The 22988-nt window shown below is 46.8% G+C and overlaps 1 long non-coding RNA gene across 1 annotated transcript; it reads right to left on the bottom strand.

Moving 5' to 3' along the window:
- Nucleotides 1-4257: 4257 nt before the first annotated feature.
- Nucleotides 4258-11228, bottom strand: LOC130544134 (uncharacterized). The gene is made up of 2 exons (XR_008960149.1): nucleotides 6497-11228; nucleotides 4258-5155 (listed from the first exon to the last, which is right to left on the bottom strand). It is a non-coding gene; the product is annotated as an uncharacterized LOC130544134 (long non-coding RNA).
- Between the last annotated feature and the right edge of the window lie 11760 nt (nucleotides 11229-22988).

Genomic DNA, 22988 nt, shown 5'->3' with positions numbered 1-22988 from the left:
CGCCAGTGTGACACGTGGGTGACATGCTTCTGTGGTGTGGTTTTCCTTATCAATTTCACATGTGTTTATTGAGCTTCTCTTGCGGGTGCGGAAGGGACACCCAGATATCTGACCTGGCTGCCGTCTCATCCTCCAAGACATTGTTGCTGGAGCAGTGTCTGTTCAGAGTATCCACTGGGCACGAGGAGAGGACCGCCCCATTTCTCTTCAGGGACTTAGCTGCGAATGGCCTGCACGCCGCCTCCACCAGCTGCTCTCTTGGCTGGTACCTTGAAACACCTTGTCTTCTGTCTTCCCATTGCCTCAGCACAACCTCCCCAGCACAGAGGTCAGGGACCCCCTGGTGCCTCCAGCCGACCAAACCCTGTGCCTCACGTAACCTTCTTCGTGTGGGAGAGAAGGGCCCGGTTATAGGATCGGGGCAGCCTCCTGGGAGAACGCCTCCATGCAGAGGTGACCCCCACATGCTGGGACTCTTGAGTACCATCTGTCTGTATCTTGGTCACGGGGTCTGGGCAGAACCAGTTCGGGCTATGCTCCAGAGCTCCAACATGCTCCCTGTGAGAGCTGAGTGCAGGTTGGTGCTTTCCAGAAGAGATTCGGTTTCCAGAACTTCTCAATCTGTGTCAGTGGATGCGGCCTGTGGCCAAGAGCTTGAGGTTCTGGTGATGGCCTGGATTGAACCACAAGGCAGCGCCCGGGGGCCCCACACCTGCCAGTCAGAGGCCCGCCCACTCACAGGGACAGCCTGAGCCCCGCACCCCCACAGAGTCCAGAGGTGACTGGGTGATTGGTGAGGACACTGAAAAGACCACTCTCCTAAATGACGGAGCATCAGAGGCTCCTGTGATTCAGAGACGGGCCCAGGGTTGGAGGGCACGGTGCTGTCAGCCCACAGGCTGACAACTGGCCAGACCAACACGGGCCAGTCCCTGACTAAAGTCCATTTTGCGGGGTGTAGATTCATACTTAAGGAATGATGCTGAAGCATATGATTCTGAAGATAAAGAGACACTCCTGTGATATAATGTACTTTTTTTTTTTTTGAGAGAGAGAGAGAGAGTGTGTGCCTGGGAGGTGAGGGGAAGGGGGAGGAGCAGAGGGAGAGGGAGAGAGAGAATCTTAAGCAAGCTCCATGCCCAGTGTGGAGCCCACTGGGGGCTCAATATCACCCCCAATGAGATCTTGGCCTGAGTGGAAATCAAGAGTCTGCCCCTTAACTGCCAGAGGCACCCAGGTGCCCCTAATGTTCTTCTTGTAATTCCTTCAAAATGCTAGTATGATTTTTCAGTCATTGCTAAGATGCCTCTCAAATGGTGAGAACATCAGCGAACACTGTCTGATGACATTGCATACAGATTCGTGCTCATGTATGTTTTTGCATCCCCGTGTCTACAGTTTTCCCTCAGCCGACTTGGGTGTCCTTCTGCTTTGTGGTTATACTCTTTGCAAAACCAGCCTTCCAGCTGGTGACTCACAGGCAGCCATAAATTAATCTTCCTTAAATATGCCTCCTTTGGGGGCGCCTGGGTAGCGCAGTCGTTAAAGCGTCTGCCTTCGGCTCAGGGCGTGATCCCGGCGTTCCGGGATCGAGTCCCACATCGGGCTCCTCCGCTGGGAGCCTGCTTCTTCCTCTCTCACTTCCCTGCTGTGTTCCCTCTCTCGCTGGCTGTCTCTCTGTCACATAAATAAATAAAATCTTTAAAAAAAAAAAATATGCCTCCTTTGGAACCTGACCGTGCCCTTTGTCCAGGCTCAGCCCTATGGTCTCCTCTCTAGGGCCCTCTTTGCGCTTCCAACAGCAGGAACGATCCACTAGAGGGCACTCACGCTCCTCCCTGAACCTTTGTCCACCTTTCCCATCTCCTGAGACAAATCCAAGTGTTTTCACTGCCACAACACCCAACGCTCAAATACTCTTTAGATTTGCTCAGAGTGAAGTTCCGGGGACAGAAATCAGGGTCCCCAGAGAAGAACCTCACATTGGAGGACGTGGCAGAACGGACTGAGGATCTGGAACCAACCCCAGGTCCAAGGCATTGGAGAAGGGATGGTGCCAGGGACAGTGGGCAATGTAGGCTAGACATTCAGGGCCCAGATGCCGCAGCCCCATGTGTGCACCCTGGGGAAAATGACTGTGAGCCTGTGTCCCTAAAGGCCCTGTCACTTAGGATCTGTGCACGTGGGCCTTGAAGGGGCTTCTGTGGAACATTCCAGACTAGGCCTCCTGGATATTTCAAGAACCTTCTCCTGGAAGAATTAGGAGAGGTGTGTCATTCACCATGGCACAGGATCTCTTCGGGCCTGAGGGAGCAGGGGGTGTCCAGGCTTCACCCCCAACTCCAGATCAGGCCCCAAGATATTGGGAGAGTTGAGGTCTTGCCTGGCCTGGCTCTGCAGGACACCATTGCTGGGCTCTCTGCGGGGAGCTCAGCCTCCCCACCCCCTGACTGTAGTGCAGGAATGAGACCCCAAAGTCCCTTCAGACTTGGACAGTGAGGGAGCATAGGTGAGTTCGGGCAGGTGGGTGGAGGAGAGACCATCATTTCTGGAGGTAGGAGTGCTTAGGTGATGGGCACACACGTGGGACACAGCCCGTGTGCTGCTGCCGCTGAATCTCTGAGAGGTTTTCCTCTGGAGAATCCAGCCTTTTCCCTGCAAGCATTTGCTCACTTCCCACCTCAGTGCTGCCAGCTGAGGTGCCTCAGTCCTGTTCAACAAGCCAGTCCTACATCAGCTCTTTGTCCCCATCACATCAGGGCAGCTCGGTGTGCCCACCTGCCTCAACTTCCCGGGTCCTCAGAGCAGTCATCGCACCTCTGTCCCCACCAGTCTGGAGGCCGTGGGACCAGGCTCTCTGTCCCGATTATCAATCATCTGCCAGGAGGGGACAGCCGCTGCACAAAGGAGAGGATGCAGGGACAATCGTTAGCCACTCTGTGAGTCCACCTGTGGGAGAGGAACCAGGAAAATGACAGAACTTCCTGCTCAGTTCAACTTGGGTAGTGTTACCCTGGGAAGTCCATAGGGGAATGCATGGGTATTTTTTAACTTTCTAGTCACAGGCTTTAGCGTTTGGAATGATAAATTTCCCTTGGATGTCACAGTCAACCTCGATTCCACCCATTTGGGGCACAGACTGCAAATTCCATACCCTAGTACAGGTTTGGTATTGGGGCCAAGACGCTGGCAGCCCAGCCCAGGGGACCCTCTGTGAACAGCCACTGCAGAGAGATGTGCTCTGTTCCTCCCTGGACGTCAGCACCCACCTCCACGGTGCCCATCCTCCTCCCCGCAGGCCCCCACCCCTCAGAGACACCTGCCTCAGGGACATCGTGTGGGTCATTCCCACACTGCTGCTGTCTGTCTGGGGCTGTCCAGGATCCTGTAGGTTCCCTGAGGTGTAGGGGTGTGTGTGTGTGTGTGTGTGTGTGTGTGTGTGTGTGTGTGAAATAAGCCCAAGATTTTGCACAAATACAAAATCTGAGGTTGAGGGAATTTGAGATTTCATTCAATAAATACTTATTTTACATTCAAGGCTTCACGGTTAGGACTCCATATCAAATAAGCGAGGGTTCGTGTTTATTGAATCCCTCTTCTTAATCCTCCTGCCTGCCCAGTGCTAGAGTGACCCATCCACACCCTCCGCCCACCCCTTACAGCTCCTCCCACTAGAAGGAAGGTGTTTATCTCACACTTGGCCATAAGAACATACACACCAGGAATCTCTTTCTCTTTTTTTACGATTTTATTTATTTATTTGACACAGAGAGAGCACAAGCAGGGGGAGCGGCAGGCAGAGCAGGCAGAGACAGAAGCCGACTTCCTGCTGAGCAGGGAGCCCGATGTGGGGCTCGAACCAAAGGCAGACACTTAACTGACTGAGCCCCCCAGGTGCCCTGGAATGTTATTCAGCTGTTAAAAAGAAGGAAATTTGGGGGCACCTGGGTGGCTCAGTTGGTTACGTGCCCAACTCTTGATTTCGGCTCGGGTTATAATCTCGGGGTCTTGAAATGGAGCCCCGCATCAGGCTCCATGCTCGGCTCAGAGTCTGCTTGAGATTCTCTTTCTCTCTCTCCCTGTGCCCCTCACCCTGCTCACGCACTCTCTCTAAATAAATAAATAAATAAATAAATAAATAAATAAATAAATAAATAAAATCTTTTTTTTTAAAGAAGGAAATCTTGCCATTTGTGACACCGTGGCTAGACCTTCATAGCAATATGCTAAATGAAATAAGTCAGAGAAAGACAAATACCATATGCTCTCACTTATATGCGGATCACAAAAACAGAATTAAAAAAACCAAGTTCACAGATACAGAGAATAGACTGGTGGTTGCCAGAAGCAGAATGGGATGGGAGGCGTAATGGGTGAAGGTGTTCAAAAGGCACAAACGTCCGGTATTAATATAAATAAGTCCTGGGGGTGTAATGCACAGCATGGGGACTATAGTTAACGCTGTGCTGCACATTTGAAAGTTGCTTAGACAGTAGATCTTAAGAGTTCTCATCACAAGAAAAATAAATTTTGTAACGTGTTGTGGGAACAGATGTTAACTAGCCTTGCTGTGGTGATCACTTCACAGTATATACAAACACCGAATAGTTATGTTGTACCGGAAACTAATATAACATTGCGGGTCGATTATATCAGGATTTAAATGACGAAACCAAAGTTCTCAAGTAATTGTGTAATCAGTTATGTAGAGAAGTTCCTGGAATCCTAGAGACAAAAAGATTACTTGTGGCTCTGAGCTCCCCTCAAAATATAGCAGAAAAGGATCATAGTTGAAGCTACCATTCTCCATCCTCCCACACTGGGGACTTCAGACAAGTGCGTGTCGCAGACTGTTGCTTCGGTGCAGCTAGATCAACAGCTCACAGGCGTGTTACACGGCAGTTGGCACCGAGTCCGTAAAGCTGTTGGAACGCACTGGGCAGACGATCCCAGCAGGGCTAGCGTGGTGTCTAAAGAGCTAGATGGGGGCGCCCGGGTGGCTCAGTTGTTAGGCGTCTGCCTTCGGCTCAGGGCGTGATCCCGGCATTATGGGATCGAGCCCCACATCAGGCTCCTCCGCTATGAGCCTGCTTCTTCCTCTCCCACCTCCCCTGCTGTGTTCCCTCTTCCGCTGGCTGTCTCTCTCTCTCCATCTCTGTCAAATAAATAAATAAAATCTTTAAAAAAATAAAGAGCTAGACAGAAGGAAGTCTTCAGGGAAAAAATGATCCAGAGGTTGGAGTCTTCATGACCCCACCACACAATTATAAGAAAGGGGACCTACCCCCAGGAATGAAAGGACGGGGAGACCCACCCTCTCTACTCACACCCACTTCTCCTCAAACCTGGAGCAGCCAGTGCACCTCAAGCCTGGGGGCCCATCAGGTAGGGCTTTGGGGGCCACGTGAGGGACTCCAGGTCTTATTTGAAGTGCAGTCAGACATGTCTAAAGGGACTGTTTATTGTTTGATTTGTTTTCCAGAAGTGACACGATCTGTTTACATGATGTTATCCTAGTGGTTTCACTCGGCTTGCCAGGTGGAGAAGGCTCCGGAGAGGAGACAGTGGAAGCTGAGTGTGGTTGGGAGAAGAGTGACCCCCAGGGATGCCCACACCCTGCTCCCCAGAGCCTGTGAATACGGGGCTGGACAGGGCAACGGGGAATTAAGGTTGTTAACAGGCTGGCCTTTAAATGGGGGACTATCTTGGGCGAGCCGATGGCTCCATCTGTGTCAGGCTTCTGAGCTACAAAACTCTAGGGTTAACAAACCGTGTTGTGTGAAGCCACTGAGGTTGTGGTAACTTGGTACAGCCGCAGTAGGGACCGAACGCCCTGCAAGACTGGTTAGACCAGGTCCACGTAGGAAACCACAGTTTGGACTCGTGGTCATAGTGGAGAAGAAACAGGGAGAGAAATAGGAGAAAGGTCAGGGCAGGTGGGGGACCTGGAGAGGGTGGGTGACAGATTGCACCTGGGGCGGGGGGGACCAAAGATTCAATAGTGACTCATGATTCTTGCTGCAGCAACCACATGGTGGGAAAGACCTTTAATAGAAGGAGATGTGTGCAGGCCGAGCCTGTGTGAGGACCGAAGTGAACGCTGGAGTTCTGTGTGCAGTTCAGGTGCGGAGAGGGGACGCTGGGACGGGTTCGGCTTGGTCCCGGCTTATGCGGGAGGCCAGAGAGGAGAGGTGGGGGCCGTCCATCCAGCGGGACAGGATCCTCACAGTGTCTACCGGGGCCTGGAGGTCCTCACACTCGTGGGGGTGGATGCGGGTGGGCGGTGGGACAGCTGACAGCGCACGGGCTGGAGCGAGGGCCCGCCTGGAGCAGCGCCTTCGTGTCCCGCAGCCCGCGGTGCTGTTCGCAGGCGGCCCTGCTGGTGGCGGGGCAATGCCAGCGCCTAAGGAGCATCGTCATGTGTCTCTCGTGACCAGCAAACCAGAAAACTCGTGGGGCTCACATTTCTAACACAACAGACCTCCAGGGCACCTACCGGACACTGTGAGTCCACGTGTGCAACGTGCTTTCAGATACATGGAATTCGGTAGAGGTTTCTGGGACCCCACTGGCTTGGGTCATACCCAGAGAGTCTGGAAGAGTCATCTGGACAAAAGGGTCACGTTGGCAGTGGGCCGTCAGCTGCTGCTTTCCGACGATGACGCTCAGCTTGTTGCTTCTGAAACAAAGTTTAAAGGTTCGGATTTTCCTGTCAACTAATTCATTTAAACACTGTAAGAGCGTACGAATTGTCCCGTTTCCCCCGTCACAGGTGACTATGAGGAATATCCACTATACGGCTTCACCCAGAACTCTCATTTTTTATCAAAATTATCGTTACTCCTGTAGTTTCTTACAGCCCCTGCTATCCTTGAAAGTATCCCCACTGACGGGTTCCCGATAGTCCAGCAATCAGAACTCCCAGGACAAAGTTCACAGGCCACGGAGTGCTGGAAAGGCAGCCATCGAGCCCCACGTGTCCCCCCACACACTTGAAAAGTACATCCAGCGGGGCAGCTGGGGGCTCAGTCAGTTAAGCGTCTGACTCTTAATTCGGCTCAGGCCATGATCTCAGGGTTGTGAGATGGAGCCCCTCATCAGGCTTCATGCTGGGTTTGGAGCCTCCTTCAGATTCTCTCTCTCTCCCCCGTCCCTTCCTGCCCCATTGCACTCACCCTCTCTCTTTCTAAAAAAAAAAAAAAAAAAAAAAAAAAAAAATGCAAGTGTATTTCAATATCAGAATGTAACTCTCCATGGCAACAGACTAAAGGAGAAAAATACTTATCTGACTAGATTTAGTAAAATTACTTGATAAAATTCAACCCTAATTCTAAAAAAAAAAAAAAAAAAAAAAAAAAAAAAGTCCTTTGACTCTGGGAGGAAACTGGGAAAGGAACACACTCATATCCTCCTACAGCTGCCTAAAGAGTAAAGTAATTCATATACGACACTGACGTAGCGCCTGGCACCCATTAAGCACTAAATATGTGTGCATCTCCCCAAGCATTTCTCTCTCACGCATCCATCTTTGCTCCCTGATTTATGCTTGATTTCCTCAGTTGAGCTTCCAGATCATTCGGTTGATTTTTTGGCAGTTATTCAGCAATTAAACTCAATTTTTTGTTTATTTGTTTTTTAATTTCTGGGAAGTCTTTCTTTTTCTGCCTGCACCGTTCCCATGGGAGTTCATCAGCCATCTCCCTGAATCCCTGACGGTCAGAAGGATGTTGAAAAATTTCCATCTGAACTTGCACACACAGTTTCCAGCAGTCACGGATTCCATTCATACATCCGGCGATTGCTCCCTGACCTCCCTCCGCTTGCTCTCCCCAGATGTGTGTGCAGTAGCCACCAGTTTTCTCCTTCGTTGCCCTATTTTTCTCTTTCCTTATGGATTTTTCTCAAATGCGTTATATTTTTTTGGTTGTAAAGTACATATTTACTAGGACTTGGTCGATTATCATGGGTGTATGCTAAAGGTTTGCTCTGTATTTGTATGAGTCCACACTGGAGCTTCTTCTTAAGTTGACAGCAAAAACCTTAAAACTTTTTCTTGTTTTCATATTGCGTATTGGAGATATTCAAAATAATTGCTTATAACATCTGTGGTGGGTACGGAGAGCAACAATTAACAACAACAACAACAACAACACTTCACTATGTGTCTTCACTCAGCTTAAAGAAGAGAACCAGCACCCCCCAGCCCTGTGTTCCCGGCCAGCCCCACTCCGGGCCCACCCCTCCCCCAGCTGCATTACGCAAAATATTCCCCTACCCTTTTAGTTCTTCTTTTTTTAACAACACATGGCTACTCATGCATTTCTTTCTTTTTGACTCAGTCTGGTCCATTTTTGTAGGTAATCACTGAACAAATTATGCAGATTTCGCAATCAGAAGGCTCACGATCTCCTTCAAGCCATTGTCCTTTTCCCCTTTTCCACTCCTAACGTTGCTTCTTGTGCCTTGTCTCATTTTTTCCGATCACATGGTCAGAAATTTATTTTGAAAGAGCCACCTCTAGACTTTTGTGATTCTTGCTCGCCTCTTATGTTCTTTCTCCTTTGAGTTTGTTCCTTTTCTTACTTCTACAAGTAGATAATTAGCTCATAAACAACCATTCTTTCATTCTTTTCTGTGTTAAGCATCTTAGCATTTTAAATTTGCCCATGAGCCGGGCTCGGTTGCATCCTGTGTGTTCTATAGAAAGTTTTGGTTTTTTTTTAAATTAGTCTCCGTGGCCAGTGAACTCACGACTCTGAGATCAAGACCTGAGCTGGGATCAAGAGTTGCTTAACCAACTGGGCCACGCAGGCGCCCCTAGCGAAAGTATTTTTTCTGTTAATTATACATATTTTGAAATTGCCATTATCATTTTTTGTTCAAGCACAAGTGTTTCAAGAGATGGTTTCCATTGCAGATGGTGATTTTCTGGTTACCCTTGTACTCAGCTTTCTGACTTCATAGCACAGTGTTCACAGAGCATTCCATCTATGAGTACTTACTGAAATTTGCTCTTTGGTCTAGTATGTGGCAAATATTCAAAGTTGCCATGTGTGCTTGAAAAAATGTATTGCAACATTTTATATAGAGAGAGGCCAAACTGCTTGCACTACCCCAATATTCTATATCCTTCCTGATTAGCTTTGCTCTCTAATTACTGAGAGACACAGGCTCAAATCTTCTACCAAGAGAGTAATGAGTAGCCATATGAACCAACAAATTGGGTTACTATTTTGGAACCGAGATCCATCAGTAGGAGAGATTTTTAAACATTAAACATGAAACATTCTAATATTACCCCTACTCCTACAGAAAAGAGAAAGAGAGAACACATCCCCAGCTCTTACTGTGGGGCTAGAAAAACTCTGACCCCCAAACCAGAAAAAATACAGAAAGGAAAAGAACAGGCCAAAGTCAGCATATAAAACATCCTACAGGAATAGGAGACACAATGCAGCAATGAATGAGAAAGGTAATGTGCATGAGATGTGGGCTTTATTAAAGGAATATAGTTAGTGTAACAGTAGAAAATCAATGTAATCCACAGCATTAATGATTTAAAGGAGGAAAGCCATGTGATTTTTTTTGAAAGATGCATTAAAAAAAAAAAAAAACTCTACCTAAAATTCAGCCTCAGGATCAAATTGGTCCCAGTGACTACATTCCTCCCGTACACAATCCCCAGGTCTAGAGGAAAGGGAGCCCCACCAGAGCGTGGGAGAACTGCAAGGTTCCTGTCAACACAAACAGAGCTACTCTTTTACAGAAGATCGGAGCACCAAGAGCCAAATGGTAAACTTGGGCCTCTCAGTCACCCAGCTGGTAAACAGACTGCAAGGTCACAAGACATGCCTTGTGTTGTAAGAATAATCCTGTATCGCTTCAATGTCACTAGCTCTAGGACACGTGCAACAAGCTCACTGGCCAGGACCCCTCCCTGCGTGTGAGAACGTGATGACGGAGAATGACTCATTGCCGGCAGTTTATAACAGGCTGGCCGGAAGCAGACAAGTGCACACTCGCCATGTCTGATAACGAGTCAGTCACGTTCCCTATCAAACATTGGGTCATGGAGTTCATGGTGGAAGCTATAGCTACCTTTATCCTGGATAAGGTAAGAATATATATCCCAAGTGTGTTCATAACATTTCTAGAGAACCAATGGAAGGTCATGGATTGGTTTAAAAAGATGTGCCAATTTCTGCTGAAGAGAACTCTTATTTATGTCATTGACAAAGTTATTTCTGTTATACACAGTATGATTAATGGAAAATTCTTGATAAATATGCCATATTGTTTTGGACACAAGATGTTTTCTAAACCAAATGATTTAACCACTCGTCTACCTGTGTAACCTGGACTTCCTGCGAGAATTCTTGTCATCGGAAAACTTATTTCTGTTTACACAATATGATTGATGGAAAAAAATTTGTTTTTACTGAAAATTCTTGATAAATATACCATATTATTTTGGACACAAGATATTTTCTAAACCGAATGATTTAATTACTCTAATACGTGTGTAATCTGGGCTTTCCGCGGGAATTCTCCAGATGATAATCTGAAGAACGAATTACTTCACTAGCTTATCTAGGGCCAGTGGAGGCCGGGTGTGTGCTCAGCTCTCTCTCCGAGACACCACCTGACATATTGTACCAAACTCACAAAGAAGCCTGGCTCACAGCTGTGAACGGGAATTTTAAAATTGAATCACTCATGCGACGCAGCGCTAACATGGAGCTCAAACCACTGCTGAATTGGTCCTAGGCACCATCACGTCTGGATATAACATGAAATTCTAGCCTGTGCTGACCACAAACGGTTACATTCTGCCACAGTTCTCGGAAGGAAGTTTATCTGGCTGAGCTCCACCGAGCTACTGCCTCAGTGACCTCTCTCTATAGAATAAAGCTAGTTTTTCATAAAATAACTATCGTAATTCTTTCAGAATTTATATAAATCTACGGGTGTTACCTTCATCAACACTTTCTCCTCCCGCTCAGAGCACATTTCAGATTCCTCCTGAATCTCTGCCTCCCAGATTTCAATAAAGGTTCGGTTTGCTTTGCGGCCTCAGTTTTTTCCTGTTTCACACAACTGAGCAAATAAACTTCGTATCCACAAATGGAGTGTCTGCCGTCTTATTGCCCTATTCTAGCCTGACTTCTTTCCCCTGTGTGGCTCGGGGCAGAACCTGAAGAAGGGGTAGGGGAAAACCACCGGATGTGGCAAAGAGAGCACCATGGGGTGGGGTGCGGCCGGGCGAGGAGGGAGGGGTCTGCAGCCTGGGTGAGATTTGCTGATTGGTCAGGAGCACTTCCTGCACATGACGCCGCAGCTCAGCTCGGCTCCCTGCCAAGCTGACAAAAGGCTGGCTCTCTAGGCTTGCGAGCCCTTTATGCGACCAAAGCCGGTAAGTGCACACACCCTTGTCCTACAACAACTCAGTTATGTTCATTATCAAACATCGGGTCATCAAATTAGTGGTGGAAGTTGTAGCCGCCTGGGTCCTGCATGAGAGAAGGGTTTATGTTCCTGAATTGTTCGTGACATTACCGGAGAACCAATGGAAGTTCACGGATTGTTTAAAAAAGATGTGCCAGTTTATGTGGAAGAAGACCCTTATTTATGTCCTGAGCAATCTTGCTTCCATTATACGCAAACGGATTGTCAGAGAAGTCTTCATAAATATGCCATATTACTTTTGACGCAAGAAGATGTTTTCTTTTTTTTTTTAAGATTTTATTTATTTATTTGACAGAGATAGAGACAGCCAGCGAGAGAGGGAACACAAGCAGGGGGAGTGGGAGAGGAAGAAGCAGGCTCATAGTGGAGGAGCCTGATGTGGGGCTCGATCCCATAACGCCGGGATCACGCCCTGAGCCGAAGGCAGACGCTTAACCGCTGTGCCACCCAGGCGCCCCAAGAAGATGTTTTCTAAACCCACAGCTGTGGTTGTGGGTTAGGTACTCTTACACCTAAGCGACCTGGATTCTTTGGGGGGAGACTTAGCACCAGGAGGAGAGCAAATTCCTTTACTAGCTTATCTACTGCCAGTGGAGTCTTGTGTGTGTGCTCAGCTCTCACTGAGGCTGGCCCATTGTACCAAACTCACAAAGAAGACTGGCTCACAACTGTGAAGGGAAGCACTGAAACTGAACCACTAATGTTAAGCAGTCCTAACATGGAGTTCAGAGACCCTTGTAGCAATGGGTCCTATGTGATGAGGTTGTAGGATATAGGTGAGGTTCAGTGGGCTGGAGTCCGGAGCCGACGACAAAGAAAGAATTCTTGAGGCATCTTTGGTGCAAAATGGTGGTTTATTAAAGCACTGGGACAGGACCCGTGGGCAGAAAGAGCTGCTGCCCCAGGTTGTGAGGGGCGGCTGATTATATACCATGGGGTTGGGGGAGGGAAGGAAAAAAGGGAGGTTGAGAAAGTCCTTTCATAGGTTAAAGAAGACTTCCAGGATACTGGAGGCCTTGCTGTTGTCAAGTTAAGGTTGTTGACCCCTCTAGCAGGTGTTAATAGTAAGATAGTTGGGGGATCCCAGGAGAATGTTACTTTCCTCCTATCACATGTCTTTGTCGATGGGCTTCAGGTTTCAAAGAAATTCCATTTTATTTACATTTACTTCTGCTTCAGCCTCCCTCGATTTTATGGAGGGGTGGTAGCATTAGGGCTTCAGGAAACTGAATTATGGGTCTTGCAGGGCTGTGATCTCTGTCAGTTAACCATTTGTTTTTTCCTTTCCTTAGTTTTAGGGCAGCCGGGAGTGCCGAGGAATGTTGCATACATGGGGTGGGGGGTTGCAGGGTGTCAGCTTCTGCTTTGTCTTCAGCCATCCTTCTGTTCCCTCATCATTTCCACCCCTGAACAATTTTGACCCTCAAATCTTTAAGGTTGTTGAAGGTGGAAGGTCTCATCTTCTGTAACGTCTTCCTGCTGGATAGGGGCATAGAGATGTCCCTACCTATGGGTCAGTATTGTTCAGTTGGGAATGTATAACGGAGTTATGAAAGGGGAGGCAGCTGAATCATGAGGATAACATAGATGAACCTCCTTGAGTAGAAGGGATTATCTGTTAGCTGGAAGTTACGGTACTGAAGGAGTCTTGGCACTAGCAAGAGAGACACCGGAAATGAAAAAACAATGTTAATATTATAATGAGAAAGAGAGGTCTGAATAAAAGATCTTTGATAGTTGACCTTTGATAATTTTCCTCCAGTCCAGGAGTTTAAAACAATCACTAAAGGAAAGAGATCATTTAAAGCACCAATTTGAGTTTTGATTTGTCAGGTAGAAACCCAGAAGTATCTTGGCGGTAATCTGGACTGTATACACAGCACTGCTTTTATGCTAGCACAAGTTTCACCTTGTGTAATTTAATGCCATTCTGTTTTGTAAAACTGCTTCATGTATTTGTATTACTTCAGAATTTAATAGATAAATGTTCTTCTGAGTGTCATTTAGGGCTTTGACCATGTACCAAAGAGTTTCTGTGTGCTAAACAACATTCTCCAGTCTCAAGGAGGTAACAAAGATAGATGCTAGGTGGTCATACCAATGTAACACAGAGCATGTCCACCATGATTTTAAATTTGGAAGGTTGGCTGAGTTGGTAATGATTTTAATAATGTATCCATGCATCCAGGCAAAACCCAGAGTACGGTGGGCTGTCCAGCCTGGGGGAAGCCATGGCCACAGATTAGAGCTGCATAGCCATCGGGTCCCAGCCAGGAGCCAGTCATATAATACTGGGCCTCCTTGAACTGCACTCAGGATTTCAAGGGCTACTTGGTATTGGAGGGCCATACATGCACTGTTTTCAGGCCCCTATTTGACTGGGGAGTTCTGGCTTAATAATAATCCCCTTTTCTTCCAAATTGCACCGGGAGCATGGAGGACCAGGAAAATATATTTGAAGTCAGTATAAATATTTTTAAGGCTTTTGCCAATTGCAAAGCACAGGTGGGCGCTATTAATTCTGTTTTGGGGGCAGACATGTTTGCTGACAGGGCTTTGCCCTCAACAGTCTTGAGTTAGACTTGACTATAGCATACCCAGTTTTTCTTACCCCTCTTTTCCATGAAACTGTTACCATTGGTGAACCAGTGGTCCTCTGTATTTTCAGTAGGGACATCTTAAATCTGGTTGACTAGAATAGACAAGATCAATAACCCCTGAACAGTTATGCTCTGTAGAAGTACAGTGGTCATGTCCAGGCTTAAGGGTAGCTGGGTTTAAAGTCTGACAGGTTTCAAGTATTATTTCAGGCGCACCTGAATAAGCATAGCCTGGTATTTAATAAGTCGGCTTCCCATTATCCATTGGTGGCTTTTGGTCGTGGACCTGACGTGAAGTCACTACAGTAAGGGACTGTCCCATAGTGAGCTTTGAGGCTCCTTTTTAGCAGGAGGGCTGCTGTGTGCTCGGCTACAGCCTCTCCTTGTAATTGTACATCCATAGAGGTGGCTTCCAGGATAAATATAACTATGGGGATGAAACATTAAGAAGCCCTCCTTGTTTGAGGTCTAGCCTTCGTATCTTAATTAGCAAGGAATCACTGGCGAGTGGGGGAAGACTTGTCAAGAGATAAGGGCATCCCCAAGTCATCATCCAGTCCAATCACAAGGAAAGTGAGGTCATCCATTATCTCCACAAGCCTACGGAGTGCGGTATGCTCTGGCTCTCAGGGAGCGATTTCATCATCTCAGCCACATAGAATTGGTCTAGGTGATATTTATACAATTGTTGGGGAATCTATCCCATTTCCTGGTTGTTCAAATAAATATATGCCCATGGGGTCCTGTTATTAGCCCCATAGAATAAAAAGCATGAAGATTCTCTATACACGAGCTATTGTATAAAAATAGAAAAAAGCTATTTCTCTGAAGTTCACCTCAAGTTGTCTAGCTTAAGCAAACATTTAAGGACAATCAGATCTAGAATTTAACATCCACAAAGGTGGGTTATTTAAACATAATTTTTCTCTCTAAAATAACCCTCATTTCCAGAGGTAGCCAAATCAGGACTAATTTATTTGAAAAACAAGCCCAGTTTTAACAAACTTGGCCTAATTATTTACATAAATTCAGCAAGAATAGTGACTGATCGCATAGATCTTTTAGAATCTGCTTGGCTGGAACTTTTACAAGGAATCTCCAGGTTGAACTTTTAGTAGCCTCTCCAGGCCAGAAGCCAAGCCAAGTACTTGCCATCAGATGTGCCTGCGATACCTGTAGATTTGGGCAGATTCCTCTCCAGGAGGTCCCCAAGGTATCCTGAGGTTCCTGCACCTGCCAGGAAGTGACATTCTTTACTCACCTGGTGAGGCTGCTGGGAACTCTGTAAGCAAGGTATCAGGCCATTTCCAGGGGGCTTTATGGCTCCAGGCTTCATAAAGTCAACCTTAGTTCCTGAAAGCTGTTTGGTCATATCTGAGTCTAGGCATGTCTCTCAAATATGACATTCCAGTCAAAGCCTTGGTAAAATAACCAGTGTTTCCAATGGTGTCCTGTTACAAGGAGAGCAATACTTATTGAACTTATGCAAATGATTATGATTGCCATGGAAGAAAGAATACTTACTGAGACCTTTTTAATTTCAGAGGGTTCAGGTAGTGAGAAAAGTTAAATGCTTTAATTTGCTTTATTTCTGTATATCACTGATGTCTCAAGAGAAAGTTTCCTCAATCTGGAAGAGCAAACATTAGGGAACCAATAATGTTTTAAACAAGAGTCACAACACTATAGTCTTTTAGTTTATTTAGTCCCATGTTACTAATTCTTGTTTAGTTTGAATGCAGCTTTAGTTACTTCTGGAAATTCTTACCCATTTCAGTTTTAGGATTCTATAAAGATATCGAAAACCTGTATCTGTCCTAAAGTCCTTCACATGAATTTCCTTGAAGAGGAAACTCATTTTACAAGAGAGTAAGAACAATTATAAATGACAAAAACACAGAATGGCCATGGTTTGAGATCTGATGATTGAGAGTTTACAATACAGCTGGCAAGGAAGTCAGGTTACTTCTGTGGCACGTAACACTTCCATAGCCAGAACAGAGTGAGGATGACCTTATGTTAAACCATTAAAACTTGAGGAATTGCGTATTATCTCCAGAAGAGTTACACCGTTTACCCAAATGTGACCTAAGGCTTATCATTTGTGTAACAGTGCTTCCAGAGTAACTCAGCACCAGAGAAAAAGGCCTATTGAGTTAGAGACATCATTTACAACGTCAATGTTGGTAAAGTTTGTTAAAGCCTTAAAATTATAGCACAGGCCTGAATAGGATTACAGATCATTACAAAACTACTTTTATGTAACCAAGATGACAATAAGAGATTTGAAAGGCAAATATGCAGGGTTCTATAGTTGTCAGCAAAACGTAGCTCCTTTAATACTGAGAAGTTTTAACTAAGGGATCGAAGACCTGTTAATGACAAAACCTAGAAACTTTGTTTTCTGGACAAAGAAAACTGTTTACATTTTCTTATCCAGAGCTGTTGAACAATTTGAGAAACCTTTGAACTTTTTTTTTTAAAGATTTTATTTTATTTTATTCGACAGAGATAGAGACAGCCAGCGAGAGAGGGAACACAAGCAGGGGGAGTGGGAGAGGAAGAAGCAGGCTCCTAGTGGAGGAGCCTGATGTGGGGCTCGATCCCATAACGCCGGGATCACGCCCTGAGCCGAAGGCAGACGCTTAACCACTGTGCCACCCAGGCGCCCCAGAGAAACCTTTGAACTTTTGAACAGAGAGAAAGCAGACTTATGTATCATACCACTGTATTTTAAAAATCCATTTCACACTTACTCAGTCCTGGCCACCCCCAAAGTTCCTTTCCAGAGATTTTCCTTGTACAACTTTCTTTACATTCAAATTTTATCCCATGCTATCTTTCCAAACAACCATCTTATTTAGGACAATATTACCTTCAACAAGAAAATGCATTCCGGATTCTCCTTACATATCTCCTACTTTTGTACATACAGAATTGCTTCCCTTATTTCCATCAGCCTTCATTACATTTAGTAGAGTTTTCTTAGAAACCTTAGTCTCCATTGAAAACTAAGTAGTAACCAACTGTGAACTGTTACACCAAAACGTTTAGATGGCAAATGTATGCATCAATTAAGCACAAAACTTGTTTACCAACAGATTTAAATAGTTTCTTTGCCATAAGAAGTCAAAGGCACAAACCTTCATCCAGTACTCAATGCTTTAGCTCTGTATCCTATTTTAAAAAGACCTAGATGTGCAATGAATTCATCCAAGCAAAACTTTAAAGATTCAGGTTACCAAAGACTTTGAAAGCTATTTTAACAATTACCCGTGAAAACTTTGAGACAGACGATAATTTTAGTCTTTTGACTAGCAGCTCTCAACAGAGACAACACAAGTTTGTTTGACCTTTAGTAAACCTCAATAGAATAAGTTTCACATTCTATCTTAAATCAACAAACTTAACTTAGCTTAAATACTGAATTACGTTCCACCTGGGCCCACCCCATTTTCAGTTTTTACCTGAGACACTGGTGGGGAAATCTGGAGTGGGTGGTAAGTCCAGGGGGTGCCCTTCTTGCTCCTTGATGGTGAGGGGAGGAGCCATGGCGCCTGAGGCACCAAGGACAATACAGAAGCCAGTGTGCAGGCCACACCCCAGGTGGTGCAGAAAGAAGGGGGAGAGGAGATAGTAGGGGCAGAGTACGGCCAGAAGGCAGGGAAAGGGTTCCCAGTTCTAGAGCTCACCAGCTCCAACAGGAGCAGACGCCGTGTTTCCCCGCCAACAAGGGGGAATAGGAAGTCCATGTCGGGCCAGAGAAGCCAGGGAATTTCCCCAAAACAAAGGGAGTTTCAGCAGCTGCTTGGGAATATTCCTGAAAGTCCCTGTCCCAAGGGAGACTAACCAAATGGCTCCAGTTATAGCCATTAATCCGGGAAATGAATGAGGGAGATGCCCCCACATCTGTTAGAAGGAACAGTGAGAGAGGAGAGAGTCCCCGTTGCGTGGGATGGCCTGTGTTTCCTCTAGTAACCCGGGTTTACTTGGAGAAGGCCTATTTAGGTAATTATCATGCAATACGTCAGGAGAGAGTTTACTAGCTGACGCATTCGGGCGAACACATTCTGCAAGAGGCCCTTATGTCGGGGTCCTGGTGTAGAGCAGTGAAGGCCTAGGTACGAGCAATGAAGGTAACCTAGGTCCATCTGCTCTGTTCCTTACAGAAAAATCTAACTGATAGATCCCACTGAGGCCAAGCAGTGTTACAGGAGCTCAGTGCTTTCCTAAATTTTGCAATCCAAATTGTTTCCAATGGGTTAGAAGGCACTCCAAGGGAGAGTCCTTGGGAACTGAAGAAGCAGCCTACTGAGGCCACGCTCAGAAAAGTAAAGAAGGTCCATTACCAAACCCCCCCCCCGACTCCCGGGTGGCGTCCCACGCAGGATATGTCAGAGGTTCCCGTGTGTCAAAAGCGACTGGAGGCATCCCTCAACAAAAATCACTATTGATCACAATCCTGCCTTCCCATGAAGGCATTCCTGCTGTAAAAGGCCTGTAGGAGGGTTGCCGGCGTCCCTCCCCTACCCATCGCATCCTATGCTGCCGATGGGTGCCTGGTGAATGGACTGAAATATCATGCCTTGAAGGTCATGCCGGGAAGGTCACGCCTTATTTTATCTTGCCTTGAAAGTATTTTACCTTGCCTTGAAGAACCAGCTGTTTTTAACCCATGGAGAAAATGAGAAAAGTTTAACAAGGGGAAATTACCAAATTTTGTAGCTTAAGTAATTAGGAAAGGACATTGAAGGAAAACAGTAAAGATAAAAGTCCATCATGGTCCAAGCGACATTCCAACACAGGTGGTCTTTACAGCCAACTTCCCTAGGAAACGGTCCCCGGTTGGATTGTAATTCCATCGGGTACTGGTTTCGGCCGGCTCCAGGTCGAGGTCTGGGGACCAGAAGCGACTAGACCAGGGATGTGGAGGGGATTGCATTAGATCAATCAGGAGGAAACCTCACACGGGAGTCTTAAGATTGGCAGCCATGCTAGTCACTTAGGTGGCTGACCCGCGCCCAAGACAGATGACTTTGTAAAAGGACAGCAGTAAAGAGAGGGCCTCAAGTTTCTGGGTCTTACTACCATCCCAGCCAGGGTACTAACTTCCAGCCAAAAGGCAGGCTTTCTCCTCCCCATAGAGTAGCCACAGGCTAGAGGATTATAGCCTGACTTACCGACATGAAAGTGTTCCAATAAGACCGTACTCCTTGAAGAGCCCCAGAAAGGAGAGTAAAAGAAGAGGAGAGAAAGTACTCACCAATTTTGCACCGAAGCTCACAGTCTGGATGTAAAGACTCAAAGCCCCACGTTCGGACACCATATGATGGGGTTGTGGGATACAGGTGAGGTTCAGTGGGCTGGAGTCCGGAGCCGACGACCAAGAAAGAACTCTTGAGGCATCTTTGGTGCAAAATGGTGGTTTATTAAAGCAGGGGGACAGGACCTGTGCGCAGAAAGAGCTGCTACCCCGGGTTGTGAGGGGCGGCTGGTTATATACCATGGGGTTGGGGGAGGTAAGGAAAAAAGGGAGGTTGAGAAAGTCCTTTCCTAGGTTAAAGAGGACTCCCAGGATACTGGAGGCCTTGCTGTTGTCAAGTTAAGGTCGTTGACCCCTCTAGAAGGTGTTAATAGTAAGATAGTTGGGGGATCCCGGGAGAACGTTACTTTCCTCCTATCACATGTCCTTGTCAATGGGCTTCAGGTTTCAAAGAAATGCCATTTTATTTATTTTTCCTTCTGCCTCAGACTCCCTCAATTTGATGGAGGGGTGGTAGCATTAGGGCTCCAGGAAACTGAATTATGGGTCTTGCAGGGCTGTGATCTCTGTCAGTTAACCATTTGTTTTTTCCTTTCCTTAGTTTTAGGGCAGCCGGGAGTGCCGAGGACTGTTGCATACATGGGGTGGGGGGTTGCAGGGTGTCAGCTTCTGCTTTGTCTTCAGCCGGCCTTCTGTTCCCTCATCACTATGCACATCCTCCTCCGGATGCCACAGGAACTTCCACCCTGTGCCGACCACAAACGGCTACAGTATGCCCTAGTTCTCAGAAGGAATCTTATTTGGCTGAGCTACACCCAGCAGCTACCAACTGTAGGTAGGTAGTAAAGCCACTTATCTATGTTACACCAGCCAATTCCTTCAGAAGAACTTACGTCAGCCTGCGATTTTACCATCATCCACTGTTTCTCCTCCCCCCCCCCCCACCCCTCAGAGCACACTGCCGCTTCCTCTTGAATCTGTGTCTCCCGGATTTTAAAAAAGTTTTGTTTTGCTTTGAAGCCTCAGTTTTTTGTTTTTTGACATAAAGGAACAAATAAACTTTGTATTAACAAATGGAGTGTCTTATTGCCCTATTCTAGCCTGACTTCTTTCCCCTGTGTGGCTCAGGGTCTGTGATCAGGACCCAAAGAAGAGGTAGGGGAGGGGCACCTGGGTGGCACAGCGGTTAAGCATCTGCCTTCGGCTCAGGGCGTGATCCCAGCGTTCTGGGTTCGAGCCCCACATCGGGCTCCTCTGCTGTGAGCCTGCTTCTTCCTCTCCCAATCCCCCTGCTTGTGTTCCCTCTCTCGCTGGCTGTCTCTATCTCTGTTAAATAAATAAATAAAATCTTTAAAAAAAAAAAAGAAGAAGAGGTAGGGGAAAACCAAGGTGATGAGAAAGACAGCTCCACGGGGTGGGATGGGGCAGGGCGGTGGGGGGGGAGGGAGGGGTCTGCAGCCTGGGTGAGATTTGCTGAATGGACGATGGGGATGGGGGTGGTTTCCGAGGTTGACATTCTGGGGCTCAGCATCCCAGGGGGATTTGGGGATGTCTCCTTTCCCCAGGAGAAATTCAAGGTGAGAGAAGTACAAACCATGAACTGGTTGGAGGAGTTCTGGGGCATGTATCCCAAATTTGGCCAGAGTAGAGCCAGCCGGGTTGAGGACTGAGCTGGGGGAAGGAATAGAGCCTCCAAAACTCATGTTCCAGGGGCCCCACAGTGGAATGGAAGAGGTGAAACTCAGAAGGCTCACAAGAACGCCCCTTTGGGTCAGGAGAGACGCCGTGGAGGGAGAAAGGGTGTGAGTAGAACAGCCCTCCTCAGGGAACCCCGGAGATCCTAGGGCTGACCTGGAAGTGTGGAGCCTGCCTGTGTTGGCCTCCCTGCTCAGTGTGGAGTCTACTTCTCCCTTTCCCTCTGCCCCTTCCCCCACTCATGCCCTCTCTTTCTCTCTCTCACATATAAATAAATAAAATCTTTTTTTATAAAAAAGTCCATACTCCCAAAGTGATGTACACATTCAGTGCAATCCACATTAAAATCCCAATGGCATTTTTGGCAGGAAGTAAAAAAAATTCATCCTTCAATTCATAACCCCAAGGAGCGAGAACAATCTAGAAAAAGAAGTGGGAGGCTTATATATCCCTATTTCAAAACATATTACTGAGCTACAGGAAACAAAATAGTGAGGTCCTGGTATAGAATAGAGACACACACATAGACCAATGGAACAGAACAGAGACCGCCCCCCCAAATAAAGCCTTCTGCACTTGCCCAAATGATCTTCCACATGGTGCCATTCCCACTCGAATGAGAAAGGACAGTCTCTTCGATGAAAAGCCTTGGGAAGACAGGGTAGCCACATACTGAGAAGGAAATCAGACCCTTCCTTTCTATCACACACACAAACTAACTGAAAACAGATACCGCATCTCAACAGAGAACCTAAGACCATGAAGCTGAGAGAGGAAAGGGGGAGAAAAGCTTCATGACATCGGATTTGGCAATGATGTCTAGCCCACAACGCCAAAAGCACAGGCAACAAAATTTCAAGCTTACAGACTGTTGGCCCTCAGGAGAAACAATCAACTGAGTGGAAAGGAAACCTACAGAGTGGGAAAAGCATTTGCAATTCGTATGTCTATTAAGGGATTAATGTCTAGAAGATGTAAAGAAACTCTAAAATTCACAATAACAAGAAAAACAAACTACCCAACTACACGATGGACAAAAGTCTTGACGAGACTTTCTCCAAAGATACAACGGCCACCAAGCTTCCGAGAACATGTCGGCGCCACTAATCATGACAGGAAGCAAATCAAAGAACTAACACGTATCGTGTCACACCCGTTAGGATGGCCCCTATCGACAGCAATAACCAACAGAACCCAAGAACCCAATCCGTAAAACCAGTCGTGCTGGCGAGGATCTGGAGGAATTGCACCCTGGCACGACGTTGGTGAAAACGTAAAATGGCCCGTCTGCTGTGGAACACAGTGCAGATTCCTCCAAACCAAGAAAGAGACTTACCACGCGATGGAGCCATCTCACTCCTGAGTTTCCCTCCATGGGAATTGGAAGCAACGTTGCGAAGGGTACTCGCACATCCCGTTCGTTGCGGGGTTATTCTCCAGAGTCAAGAGGTGGAAGCACGCACATGTCCACACACAGAGGAATGGAGAAAGAACGCGTGGCATCTTCACAATGGAACGTTGCTCAATTCTAGAAAAGAAGGTAATTCTGGACCTTCTGCCAAGTGAAATGGGCAAGTCACAGAAAGACAAGAACCCTACGAGTCCTCTTATACGTGGTATCTAAACTAGTCACATTTATAGAAACAGAAAGAACTGTGGGGCCGTGGGGGCAGAGGGGGAAACACAGAGCTGTGGGTACAGATCTTCAGTCACAAATGAACAGGAGCTGGAGAAGCGTGCACGACAGTGAGAATACGTGCCCGCTGCAGAACTACACGCTGGCACGTGCTTAATGGCAGCAAATGGAAGGTTGCTGTGTTTTACTGACTATAATTTTTCACAGATTTCTTTAGGGGAGAAATTGGGGTGAAGAGTCCTGGGGCCTTTGAAACCTTCCTGCTTCAGAGAGGAAGCTCTGGGTGTGGCAAACACAAGGGGCTGGTGGGTGACGTTCATTTCCTGTT

The sequence above is a fragment of the Ursus arctos genome, unplaced genomic scaffold (assembly GCF_023065955.2).
Source record: "Ursus arctos isolate Adak ecotype North America unplaced genomic scaffold, UrsArc2.0 scaffold_19, whole genome shotgun sequence".
Taxonomy (NCBI): domain Eukaryota; kingdom Metazoa; phylum Chordata; class Mammalia; order Carnivora; family Ursidae; genus Ursus; species Ursus arctos.
This window is presented reverse-complemented; position numbering and strand designations above follow the sequence as displayed.